Here is a 13,399-nt window from a genome sequence, read left to right on the forward strand (position 1 = left end):
AATCCTCAGTGCCTAGCACATGGTGGGGAGGGGGAGGGGGGGAGAAGAGTGGTTCGCAACTAGGTGGACAAACTCCCTTCACCAAGCAGCTTTCCGTTTCAGTTAAGTGACCCAGGATCACACGGGACGTGAGAGACCGGACTTAAATCCAGGCCATCCTGATTCGACGTCAGGCTTCCATTCACGAACCCCTATTGTTGAGAAACTTTTAAGCTTGTCTGTAAGTCAAGTTTTATTCCCATTTTGCAGACAGGGAAAAATGAGGTTCAGACGATGGTGGCCAGGCCGCTTTGCCAAAGTTCCCACAACCAGTCAGGCGGCGCCTCGGGGACATGGAGAAGCCTCGCTTCTCGCAGGTAACTTGATCTCCACTCTTCTCCCTCCCACGGGGGACGGACAAGGTGGCCGGCCCCGGTTCTTCTCGGCCCCGCCCTAGCTAGGGACAAAGCGGAGCTCCGGGGTCCGCACCGAAAGAGAGACTCCACCCCCGACCTCCGGCCAAGTGGCCGGGGGTGCAGGCCAGCCTAGGAGCGCAGCTCGGCGCGCACAGCGAGAACCCGAGGCACCGCGGCCTCCCGCAGCTCCGGGCCCCGGCCCAGCACTAGAGTGTCTACACCAGCCCGCCCCTTCCCCCCTCCTCCTCTCCCTCTCTTCTTCCCTTTCTCCTCCTCTTCCCTCTCCTCCTTCCTTTCCCTCCTTTTCCCTCCTTCTAGTCTCCTCCTCCCCCTTCTTCGTCCCTCCTTCCCTTAGCCCCACCCCCTCGCCGCCCTGGACTTCCCTATGACGTCACCGACGGCGGCAGGCCCCGCCCCCGGTCCCCGGGCGGCCGGCTGCATGACGTCACCAAGGTCCCACCCCTCCTGAGTGAGTTCGGTCCTCGCGTTCATTTCATTCCTCTTCTCATTCCGAACATTCTTAGCATCGCTCGCGCCGCGCCGCCCGAGCCCAAACAGCCGCCGCGGCCGCCGCCGGCTCGCGGGCACCGCTAAGCACTTTTTCAGACTTGATTAAATCCTGCGGGCAGCTCCGGGCAGCTGGGCCCGGGCAGCCTCTCATGCAGTGAAACCCACAAAAAATAGCCGGCAGCAAAAGACCCCGGCCGCGCAGCCCCGGGGAGGCGGGGGAGCAGGGAGCGGGAGCCGGGGAGCAGAGCGGAGCGGAGCCGGGCTGGGGCCGGGGTTGGCACCGAGGGGCTGCCGGGCCAGCCACGAGAGGTGGAGAGGTGGGGGCGTCCGGGGCCGGGGGCTGGGGCCGGGCCGGACCGGGCCAGGCCAGGGGGGCGGGAGAGACACCGGAGAGGGAGAGCAGCGCCGGGCGCGCGCGGCCAAGAAGTTTGCAATTGAATTGCAAGAAGCTGGAGGTGTTTTTGCAAAGGTGGAGTGGAAGGTAAGTTGGTGCCGGGGGAGGTGGCGGTGGATGCCGCTTCGCAGGGACCCTTGCACGAGCGTCACCCTCTCTTTCCTTTCTTCCTCCCGAGCTCTGTCTGTCTGCTTTGTGTGTGGCGGGCGGGCGGGCCGGCCGGCGGGCAGCGGGCGCTGGGCGGGGGATGGGGGGGGTCTCCTGTTATTTTCCCCTAGCCTCTCTTCTCCCGGCCGCCGACCCCCCCCTTCTCCTCCTCCTCCTCCTCCTCCTCCCCCTTCCCCTCCCCCGGGCCTCCTGCAGGTGACCCGGGCGCGCAGCTGGGGGGTGGGGGGAAGGCGCGAGACAGGGAAGGTGTGGAGCGTGTCTGTCCGTCTGTCCGTCCGCTGGCTGGGCTGAGCCGAGTTGAGCCGGGCTGTGGGGAGGGACCGGAGCAGAAAAGGCGAGAGAGCGCGAGCCTGGCAAGTTGTTGAAATGGAGTTTTGCTACGGAGTGTGAAGCCGGCGCTGCAACAGGCGGCTGCTCCCGTTCCAGCCCTGCTCCTCCTGTGGCTGCTTTCCCTGACTCAGTGTTTCTCACTCACAGCCTCACACACTCCCTCTCTCTCTCTCTCTCTCTCTCTCTCTCTCTCTCTCTCTCTCTCTCTCCTCTCTCACACACACACACACACACACACACACACACACACACACACACACAGCTCTCCCCCTCGCCCCCTCCCTTCTCGATTACACACACACACACACACACACACACACACACACACACACACACACAAGCGCGCCACACACGCACAAAACCTTTGACATTTTTCACATTTTTCGCCAAGAAGGAAGAAGTTGGTAGGAGCGAGCCGGAGGCCGGGTAGACGAGCAGCCGCCACAGCCGCCCGCAGCAGCCCCGGCCCGGCCCCGGCCCTCGCCCCGGCGGCGGCAGCAGCAGCGCCCGGCCAGCCTGACATGAGCCCGCGCAGCCCCGTGCCCTGAGAGCGCCCGCCTCTGCGGTCCGGCAGAGACAGACAGACAGACAGACAGGCAGGCTCGCAGACAGACAGGCAGCTCTCGGGCTCCCGGGCTGCTTCTGAGAGTGGCGCTGCTCTTTGGGGGACTTGGGGGCTTCTAAAAGATGAAAGAAGGCATGCTCTTTTCTACTGCTTTTCTAGAACTGCTGCTGCTGCCGCCGCCGCCGCCGCTGCTTAATTGCACATTCAAGTGGAAAATTTTCGGGAGTCAGCAGAAACATTGTGTCCCAAAAAGACTAAGTCGCAGTTACCACCAAAGCCAGGAGGAGATTCTCCCTGGAAAACTTCCCTTCGGTAGGAAACCTAGGGGTTATTTGTTTGTTTACTGACCCAGAAAAGATCCCGAGGAGAAAATCGGAGCGGGTTGTGGTTCCAGCCTTTGTTCGGCTCTGCTAGTCCTGCCTTCCCAAAGTCCTGCCTGCTCTTTAAAGGGAGTAAGAAGTTGTTAAGAATCTTTTCCCTTTCTTAGCCGGGGTTTTGTTTGCTTTCTTTTTCTCGAGGCGGAGCCACGTTTTTGTGTAGCAGAAAAACACCGGGGGCTAGCTCGGACCTCTTTTAAAAAAAAAAAAAACAAAAACACCGATCCACGATTTTTATTTCCATGAGTTATTTTCAAAAAAAAAAAAAAAAAAAGTTTTAAAGTTGCATAGTGTTACTGTATAAAAACATTTATGAAACAATGAAATACCAGCCACCACCATTTCTCTGGAGACTTGTTAACTTATTAGAAGCAAGTGGCTGCCTTTGATTTGCAGAAATGAAAATTGACCTCAGTAAGCACTGGAAACTTAGAGACCAGTTACTCTGCCCATAAAAAGGACGGCCATGCATTTAAAAACAAAAACAAAACTACCTGGGGAGGAAGAAGCCCCGCACTACGAGGGTAGCCAGTCCAGCCTTTTCAGATCTCGTTGCATTTTTTTTTTTTTTTTTTAATTAAAAAAGTGCTACAGGTTGGAAATGCAGCCTGTTGCACAGAAACTGCAGTCTCTCTTATTCTCCAGTTCAGGTTAACCACATGACTTTTCTTTTTTTCCTCTTCCTGATTTTTTTTTTTTTTTTGAACTGCAGGCTAGTTGCCGTTTCAGGGGTGCTGAGTGCAGGTGGTTACCTGAATAAACAAGGATTACAGTTCTGTGCTGAATAAGTACATCTTAGACAGGATGTTTTGACATTCTACTGTATGGCAAAACGTATAAATCTATACATAGCCTGAAATAATATTGTATGGAAATATTCAACTGAGTAGCATTTTTATAACGATGTATTAAAATAGTCATGGATAATCACATTCAGATTATTATTTTTTTTTTTCCTGCTGATTCTTAGATTTAAAATGGCTCCCTGTAGGATTTATGTAGCATATTGTCACTTGTAGAAATAGCTAGGGAATACCCTCATTAGATCTTTGGGCAGTATGAGTAACAAGGAGTAACTCCTAAAAATTGGGACCTAGGTAGGCAGCTTGGGTATGAAATCCCTTCCTTTCAGAAGGAAATGCTAGGACTAATTAAAAAGTGACTCCTGAACGCTGAAGTGGGATGATTACTCTTTGAAAATGGAGTAATTTTGAGGGGAGAGGCTTGATTTTTTTTTTTTTTTTAAATCTGTGTATCTCCAGGAGTTTATTTAGGTTTTCTGCTCATGTAAAGCTGTGTCAATTATTGGTTGTGTTGTGATAAATAAATGATTGAGAAATTAAGTGCCAGAGGAATATTTATTATTTCTTGATAGTATGTGAATACCCAGACCCAAGTCGTTTTTATTATAAGAGCTCTATTTTGACCAATAATTTAGGTGGAAAACCAGACTATTTTGTTTTTAGTCTTGTTTCTATCCTTTTAATTGTAAAAGCAACCAGAACAACGGGAGTATAGGGGAAAGCTTTGTGCTTAATTTTTGACTACTGGGTGTGATGCTCTACAAAGTCCTTGAAACTGAGTGCCAACTACACAAGAAAGATGTGGATTTTTATGTTTTTGAGCACCTTAAAGAAAAAAAAATCCTCACATATGCTTAATGAAATTTAACCTCAAGTTGCCGCAAGTTGTTGTGAAAGACTTAAAAGTGAATTTTAAATTTGAGAGAATGAATTCTGTTATGTGAGAGCTTTTTGCCAGGACAACAGTTGGCTAGAAGAAAGGTGTTGGTATGGGGAGAGGTTAAGGAGGATACTGGATTCAGTTTAGAGATTTTATTCTCCTTTCACTGACAGAATGATGTACTTACTTGTAGGTAGTCTCATTTGGAAGATTCTGAATGAATATTTCTTAGTCTTTCCTTTTCCCCTTTTTTAAAAAAGAAGTTAAGGGACAGTAAGAAAAAATATTTTTTGAACTTTTTAACCTTATGTGTCAGTTTTACAAAAACTTCTTTTTGACAGTACAGAGCAGCTGCAAATAGAAGGGGGGAAAACATACAATCCTCTTTAATGTAACAATTGTGGATGAGATTTTGAAAGTAGGAGAGAATTGTAGTTTATAACAGCAAAGATGATATTGTAGTCATATATTTTCAGAAGAGGTAATTCAAACCAGTTAAATTTAGACCCCCAAATGTAAAGATTTTAAAAAATATTATTGAATGTAAATGTCATACCTTCAAAGTTTGCTCCCTTTAGAGATTACATGCTTCTTTATATATTTGGATGTGTCAGAGAAACATCATCTATCCTGATTGCTTTTCATCTCCGTCTTAACCGTTAGGTTAATTATACTGCCTTAAAGTGGAAATTGGAATGTAGTTGATCTAGGTAGGTTTGTACAAATATATGAGAGTGGTAATAACCACTTTCATTGTAGAATGTCTGTAAGTCATCTTTAGCTCGAAATTTTTTGGATCTAGTCTTGGGCCAGATTAGCAGGAAGAAAAAAATCAGCAAGAAGGAAAAGATTTGCAGAGAACTCATATCAGTTCCTGGTAAAACTTGGAGAGCTTCACCCCCAGGAGAGCAGGGAAGTTGGAACCCCCGACTTTGTCTAAAAATATGCAGTGCATTGTCTCCAGCTAACTGTTGTTCACCACATGCAGTTTATTTAATAGAAGTGGTTGGTTTCATTGGGCATATCACGGTATTCTGAAAGCAGTATTATAAATGGATTCACTTTTTGACAAGCTCAGTCTTATTCAGGAGACCTAAAAAAGTGCCTGTGTAGATGACCGAAAAGAGGAACTGAGGATGGCTTAAAAGTTGAGTTGGGATTCATGAAACTAATGTAGTATTTCAAATATAGCTCAGGCTTCCTTTGAACCTACATTAATACCATATTTTCATCTTGAGTTTTCATAAAGTTGATAAAGCCAAGTGACCCACTTTCATTTTATTGTGACCTCAACATTTATGATTTTTTTTTTTGGGGGGGGAGTGGGGCTTAAAATTAGCCAATTTAGTCCCCATTCTTTACTATGTTATTTTTTTCCAACTTAATATATGGATTGTAACAACGAATTTCTTGTTCTTTGAATCCTTTGATTTTAAAAAACATACCCTAAATTTTAGAATGTAAACTCCCATTTTATTTGGGTTGTCAGGATCTGGATTAACTCTTGAGACCTCTCATCAGAATCTCCAATGTTTAGATGATGAAACGCCATCTCTGTCCAGTAGTACCTGAATTCAGAGTTAAAGCTCATAGATTTCCCCAGATTCTTTTGGACTTTGCCCCACTAACGAGATTAATTGCTTCTGATCATTAAAAAGAAATGCTTCTTGGGAGAGTAACTTTTGATCTCTGGATGGGGCTTCTCTTTGTTCTCTGGATTCTAACTTGGGGTGGGGTTGGGGGAGGGTGACTACTGCAGCCATGCCTTGGACCGGCCGGGAAACTTTGCAAACTGTGGCAGATTGTTTCTTTGGATTGGCTAAGGCCACAGGGCCCTTCAGGATTTGCCGGAGTCTCGGCAAGGGCATCCATCACTTCTCACTTAGCCTTTGTCTCTCTTTTTTATCCTGGCTTATCCTGGCTCTGGCTTGTTCTCCTATTCCTGCCCTTCTCCAGATGCTGGCTGCGATTTGTGTTTTGCTAGATCTTCGTCCATAGTTTTAGTTAGAATGGCTTCATCCTGAGCCGGGGGAATGAATTTGAAAGCAGAAAGGGAGAGCTAGCTTTATTCATTGTGATTTAGAATCACAATCGGTAGCCTCCAGCAGGAATTGGGATTGCCGGTAGGTATTTGACAAAGTTTAGACTTTTGTGTAAAGTGACTTAAACAATGTTGACTGAGTGTAAAACACTGTCAGGGCTGTTGTTTTTACAGAGATATAAACTGAAAAACTGCTGCTAATGGTGGGAAATGTTAATTATGTGAGAACATATTGAACTTATATTCTCTGGCATGAACTTTTTAAAATGCATCAACTGCTGCTTTTTTTTTTTTTTTTTTTTTTTTTTATAGGCACAGCTTTCTAATTATCATAATTCAGTACAGCTCTGCCTTTGGATGAAATTCAAGTGCAATCTCAACTTAACATGAAAGGAGATTTTTTTTTTTTTTTTAAACTGAGAATGTTCACAAAAATTGGAAAAACTCATCAGAGACTATAGTTGTACTTAGATGGGGGTAACTGGGGAAAATAGTATGTGTGCCTCTCTGTGTCCCCACTACTGAGGCTGAGAAGAGATGGGTGTGGAGTTTTCTCATCTCCCATCATGCCTCCCAACACATTTTTTTTTCTTTTGAATGCCACAGGCTGATGAACTCAATATTGCAAACCCGTATCCTTTCCTTTTGCCATTCCTGAAATAGTAAATTAAATAAATAGATTAGCATATTCTTACCATCTGTTAATATTCTTTGAAAAGAGGGGTAAGGAACAAAAGTCTAGGAAATCCTGTTGGATTCACTTGATAAAACCATATGTTATCTTTGATACCCACTCCTGCATGTAGAAGTTGGCTTTGTTTACTGTTTCACACCTTACTCTTACGGCATTTGACTAAGTCATTTGTAGTTCTTTTTAGACGCTTCTCTGGTGATACTTTTTTCCTACTTTATTTAAACTTGGATTACATATACACACACATATACACTAAAGCACTAAAATTTCTCTCCAAATATTCACTCTTAAGGGGACTCAGATTTTAAGTTTCCAGAAAGGACAGCTTGACTTTTAACTCTAAAGTATACACCCATAAGGCATCACCGAAATGCAAAGAAAATCCGAGGAAACAAAATGACTTCATTTGCTCTGGCTTAGAGAACCAAATTCACTTCCCTGGTGGTGAAATAAAAGGAGCCAAGTGTTTTAAATAGCCACTCCCCAAGGCCCGCCCCACCCACCCGCCTGCCTGCCTTCCCCAGTGTTTGGAGAAAAGCTCATTGTCTGCTTCGGAGCTGCCTCCTGTAAACCTCCCCCACTAGGCAGCTCCATTTCTGAAGTTGACATCTGGTTTACTCTTTGTTCACCTGATCCACACAGAGTCCACATATCCACACTCTGTCTGTGTGGATGGCGTGTTTTGAAAAGGAGAAGGGCAGGGAGTGGGCCAACATGTATCAAAGGGGAGGTCAGGTCCTAAGTAAAATGCAAATTTAGGCATTGGATTGGAACTATCAAATTGGGCTTTCTGGCCGGGATGTGTGTGATGGCCTTTTGTTGTGCAAGCAACAGGCAGAAGTTGTTTGTGGCTCCATATGGCTAGGATGTGCTTCAGATAAGCTATCTGCTGATGGAGCTTATCACCAGGGGTTTTTGATATGGGCCCCTTTGGAGAAAGCCCATCCATCACTCATTCCTACTTTGGGATTCCCAGACTCTGGAGAGCAGCCTTTTCCTGTGGGCAATCTTTTCCCCCCTTCTCTCTTCCTTTTAAATTCAGGGACCACAGCAGTGAGTTTTCTAATGAGCCAGCTTACACTTTTAGTCCCAGGAGGGACTGAGGCAATGTCAAGTCCATCTGAGAGCACCCTCTTTCTAAAAGATTCACCTGACATAACTAGTGTACAATTCTTTTGAACAAATGAAAAATTCCTTTGAAACAAAGCCTTTTAGATTTCCCTTCAAGTCAGTGTGATTATTTGAAATTGTTGGGCAAGGTGCTTACAGTAAGACTTGGAGGTCAGGAACAGAAAAATAGAGTGGCCAGGACTACGAATTGTTGTTCAGTTGGGAAATGCCTCCTAAGCCAGCTTTGAGTAATGAGCACCCAACTTGTGGCCTGAAAACAGCAAAGTGCTTCCTTGGACTTAAACTGCTGGGTGAAGGAGGGCTGTCTCTCCTTTCCCTATCTTCCTGTGGATAATTCTCTTTATTCTTTCTACCTCAAAAGTCAACTCCCATACTAATAGTTTCCTAAGGAGGAAGGTGGAAGGAAAGAATTGGGGAGAATATTATCTCCTCCCTTTCTGGTTCTAAGCACTTCCTTTCAATTTGGGAATTCACAGCAGCTCCAGCAGACTGGGAATGTAGTTTCCAGAACATAAAATTGTATCACAATAGACATTTTTTTTTTTTTTTTTTTTGGTATATGTAGAACCTTCTTGTTCTTCAATGGAATTTTACCTGGAGTTGTAGAGAATCCATATCCTGAATCTTTATGGATTGAAAAATACGCTCCTGACCTCCACTTGGAAGTAATGCAGAGCTGGTTGTAAAATGAACAGGATTTGCTCCCCCTTTCCCTGGCATGGTTCTTCACCCACTCTTTGGGTATGGGTGGGGAAGCTGTGATCTATGAATACGAGGCCAGCTGTCAGCCAGAGCTTTTAGGGAGGTGCTCAGAGTGCCAAGTCCTTGTCTGGATGCCCTCAGTGATCACACAGGGATGGCATTGCTAAGGGGATGTTTGGGGAGGCCAAGGCCAGCTGCTATCTATCCCTCGCCACCCTCCCTTGCCCTTCTCCTCCCTTTCCTTCCTGCTTTGGCACTGCCATGAGCCTGGTGCTTCTCAGTCTTGCGTAGCTCCATGACACCCACCTAGCTCACCTCACATGCCCTTCTTGAAGAGAGAGAGAGAGAGAGAGAGAGAGAGAGAGAGAGAGAGAGAGAGAGAGAGAGAGAGAGAGAGAGAGAGAGAGAGAGACAAGAAGGTGATTCAGAAAAGGCCAATAAGGTCATCTGGGGAATGTAGAGAACACACTTGATGGAGAGGGAATTGGAACTGAGGGACAGGTGAGAAAATAATATACCTGGTCCTGGAGTAGTTTGCAGACTTGACTTACAAAACAATGTTGGTCGTTTTTGAAGAAGATTCAAGATGAACAAATAATCATACTGGATGTATGTGTATGTATGTATTTACAAAAAAATTTAGATAGTCTACAGACTTAATAAACATGATTTCTAGGATCATAGAATTTAGTGCTAGAAAGATTACTTTTTTTGTGAGTCTTTTTCACCTGGGAAATTTTTATGTGATCCTGGGTGTAGAGATATATAAAATAGGTATACAAACCAAACATTTACTGATAATAAATCGTAATCTTCCAACTCCCACATTTCCTTAAAAAATCCCATATGGAGTTATGACCCACAGTTTAAGATGCTGGGATCTAGTTCAATCACATTATTTGCTACTGTGGTAAACTGAGGCCCTGTGGGAATAAATGGTTTGCCTTAGATCTTCCAGTTACTAACTGGCAGAACCAAGATTCAAATTCAGGACATTTAGTTATAAATTCAGGATTTCTACTATAGCGTGCTACTTTGCTAAATTTAGAATTCCCAGCTAAGTTCTATAAAAAAAATTATTAAACAGATGTTTTGTGGGCATTTTGAGAAGAAAGGTGATCACTAGGACCTAACATGGATTCATGAAGGACATATCATGACAAACTAATTTCTTTCTTTTTTAAATTTTTTTTTATTAATTTTATAATTATAATTTTTTTTTGACAGTACATATGCATGGGTAATTTTTTTTTTACAACATTATGCCTTGCACTCACTTCTATTCCGAATTTTCCCCTCCTTCCCTCCACCCCCTCCCTTAAATGGCAGGCATTCTCATACATGTTAAGTATGTTATAATATATCCTAAACTAATTTCTTTTGAAAGGTTGATAGATCAAGGAGATTATTCTAGAGGCATTCAGGAAGGCATTTGTCATATTATTTCCTGACAATAGTGTAGGAAAGATGGAACAGGATGACAATTTTGGTGGATTCCTGGGTGATTGAACAACCTTAGGCAAAAAGTGTTAATAATATACTGATCTTTTACTTAGCTTCAGACCTCCATGTTTATACAGACATTTCACAAGCACCCTAAGATCAACTTGTCTAAAATTATTTTAGTTATCTCTTCTCCCCGCCTTCACAAATTGTTCTTCTTGACCTCATTCCTTTTTGTGGCACTATGATTCACCATTTTTTCCTGGACATATTAGCACGTGTGGGATGTGGATATGTGGATTTGAGGTCAGAGGACCTGATTTTAGTCTGACTCTTTAACTTAATACTCATGTATCCTTGTGCCACCTTTCTAGCCCTTAGTTTTCTTAATTGTAAATCGGAAGAACTGGACTGGATGATCTAAGGGCCTTCCTTAGTTATGATATTTTGATTTTTATTTCCTCTTCCCTTTTCATATCCACTCACTTACTAAGCATTATAGATACCATCTCTATATCTTTTGTACTTGTCTACTGCTCTCCATTTTAGGGCAGCTAGATGGTACAGTAATAGAGTATCAGGCCATCTTCATGAGTCCAAATCCGACCTCAGATACTTCCTAGCTGTGTGATACTGTGAAAGTTACTTTACTCTGTTTGCCTCAGTTTCCTCAGTTATAAAATAAGCTGGAGAAGGAAATGGCAAACTGCTCCACGATCTTTGCCAAGAAAACTCCAAATGGAGTCACAGAGATTAGATGTGACTGAACAACTGTCTTTATGGTATCTTACTACCACATACACATATTATCTTTTTTTCTCAATAGTATTTTATTTTTTCATATATATAGTATTCAACATTCATTTTTGTAAGATTTTGTGTTCCAAGTTTTTTCTCCCTCCGTCTCTTATCTCCCCCTTTCCCAAGATATCGAGCAATCTGATATATATTATGCATACCAATATCATCTTAAAGCCTATTAATATCATTTTGTCATTACTCTATCATAAAACAATGAAATGTCTTTTATACAACTACTAAGTTAATTTTTCTGATATGTTTGGTCATGTCACTCCTTCTAAAATATTTTGTTTACCTTGTTCATTTGAATTTTGTGTCAATGTTATTTTGTTTGACATTCAAGTTATATACAATCTTGACTCCATCCTACTCCCTTTCTAACCTTCTTTACTATTATCTGTACTCAAAAGTCGCAACACACACACACACACACACACACACACACACGAAGGAATGCATGGTCCTCCCCCCCTCCTCCCCCACTAAGCATTTACTCTTTTTTACTTCCCAAGTATTTTTTTTGGTACATTTTTCTCTAGTTGCAGTCAACAAGTAGCTCTGTATAGGAGCCATTATAAGTGGTGGGGATACAATCATTGCAGTGAATAGTCTGTGGCCTCAAGTATCATGCTTTTTTTAAAAATTAAAGCTTTTCATTTTTCAAAACATATGGATAGACAATTCTTCAACATTAGCTCTTGCAAAACCCTGCATTCAATTCCCCTCCCTTTCCCCCACACCCTCCCCTAGATGGCAAGGGCAAGTAGTCCAATATATGTTAAACATGGTAGAAATATAATGTCATGCATATTTTCAGGTGAATTCCACAGACAAACATGTAATGCATCTACATTTGCTAGGGGATATATAGCAGGTAAGGAGCACATGTGTCTAGTCCAGCACTGTGAGAGGGAGGGAGACAGAATGCTACTTAGGTGGGATATTATTCAAAATTTTAGAATATGTTCTTAATGTAAGAGAAAACTCTACATCAACATTTTGTGTTCATAGTTTAGGGACTGGGTGAGAAAGGAGGAAGGGACTGTACACAAACTGTGAGATGTTATTTAAAATTTGAGAATAAGTTCTCAATGTAAGAGAAAACTCTACATCAGCATTTTGTGCTTATAGTTTAGGGACTGGATGGTAAAGGAGGAAGGCACTGTACACAAACTGTGACCTTTTTTACTCACTGAACTAAAACTAGTAGGACTCTATAATATTTCATCTTGTTAGCTTCAGTCCACTTGATTAATCTTGAAGTTTTTTGGAGGCATCTTAATTTTTTATTCATCTTTCTCCTAACTTTGTTTCATTTAAAAAAAAGGAGAAGGAAAAATAAGTCATCTCTGCCTTCTTGAAAGTCTCATAAATTATCCACTGATGAAAGCATATATTTAGCAAATTCAGTTAGGTCCACATTAAATACCTGTTCTTTGGAAGACATCAAAAGAAAAAGAAATATCCTGCCCTCTGAAAGCTTGCTATCTAATGGATGGATAAAACATCACCAAAATTGAAGTAGGATGAACTAAGGGCAGAGCAGATGTCTAGTTCATTTAAGAATTTGAAGACGTAATAAGATATAAGAATTTGTGATAGAGAACTGCAATACAGTAGATGACCATTGTGATATAATCTTGTTAAGCTAGACAGCACAGTGGATAAAATGCCAGGTTTGGAGCCAAGAATATTTATCTTTATGAGTTCAAATCTAGCTGCAGGCCTTTAATAGCTTTGTGATCTTGGGCAAGTCACTTCACCCTGTCTGCTTCAATTTCCTCATCTGTAAAATGATCTGGAGAAGTGAATGGCAAACCAACTCCAGTTTTCCCAAAAAACCCCAAATAGGACCACAAAGAGACAGACCCAAATGCAAAGAACTCAGTGGCAACAAAACTGGCATGCAAAAAAAAAAAAAACAAAAAACCCAAAAGATGTTGACAGGTTGGAAAGATGGGCTGAAATTAACAGGTTAGAATTTAACCTGTATTTAGAAGGAAAAAGATCAATTTTACCAGAATAGTGAGGGGAGGTGGTCACAATCATTAAGCATTCATGTTACAAATAAATACATTGTGTAAAGGCTTAGGTGTGTTTGATTCATAAACTTAATATGAGTCAGCAGGGTAATATGGCAGCCAAAAATAGTTAATATGACCTTA

The 13,399-nt window shown here is 43.0% G+C and overlaps 1 protein-coding gene across 10 annotated transcripts in view; it reads left to right on the forward strand.

Moving 5' to 3' along the window:
- The first annotated feature begins 1,231 nt into the window (after positions 1 to 1,231).
- Positions 1,232 to 13,399, forward strand: part of TEAD1 (TEA domain transcription factor 1) — a 295,771-nt gene continuing 283,603 nt past the window's right edge. For 4 of the 10 annotated variants that reach the window (XM_074273020.1, XM_074273019.1, XM_074273025.1 and 1 more), the window contains exons 1-2: positions 1,232 to 1,386; positions 2,522 to 2,674. The gene's annotated coding sequence lies outside the window, so the exon portion shown is untranslated. The other 6 variants (XM_074273024.1, XM_074273026.1, XM_074273028.1 and 3 more) reach the window with 3 other exon arrangements.

The sequence above is a fragment of the Sminthopsis crassicaudata genome, chromosome 6, assembly GCF_048593235.1.
Source record: "Sminthopsis crassicaudata isolate SCR6 chromosome 6, ASM4859323v1, whole genome shotgun sequence".
Lineage (NCBI taxonomy): Eukaryota > Metazoa > Chordata > Mammalia > Dasyuromorphia > Dasyuridae > Sminthopsis > Sminthopsis crassicaudata.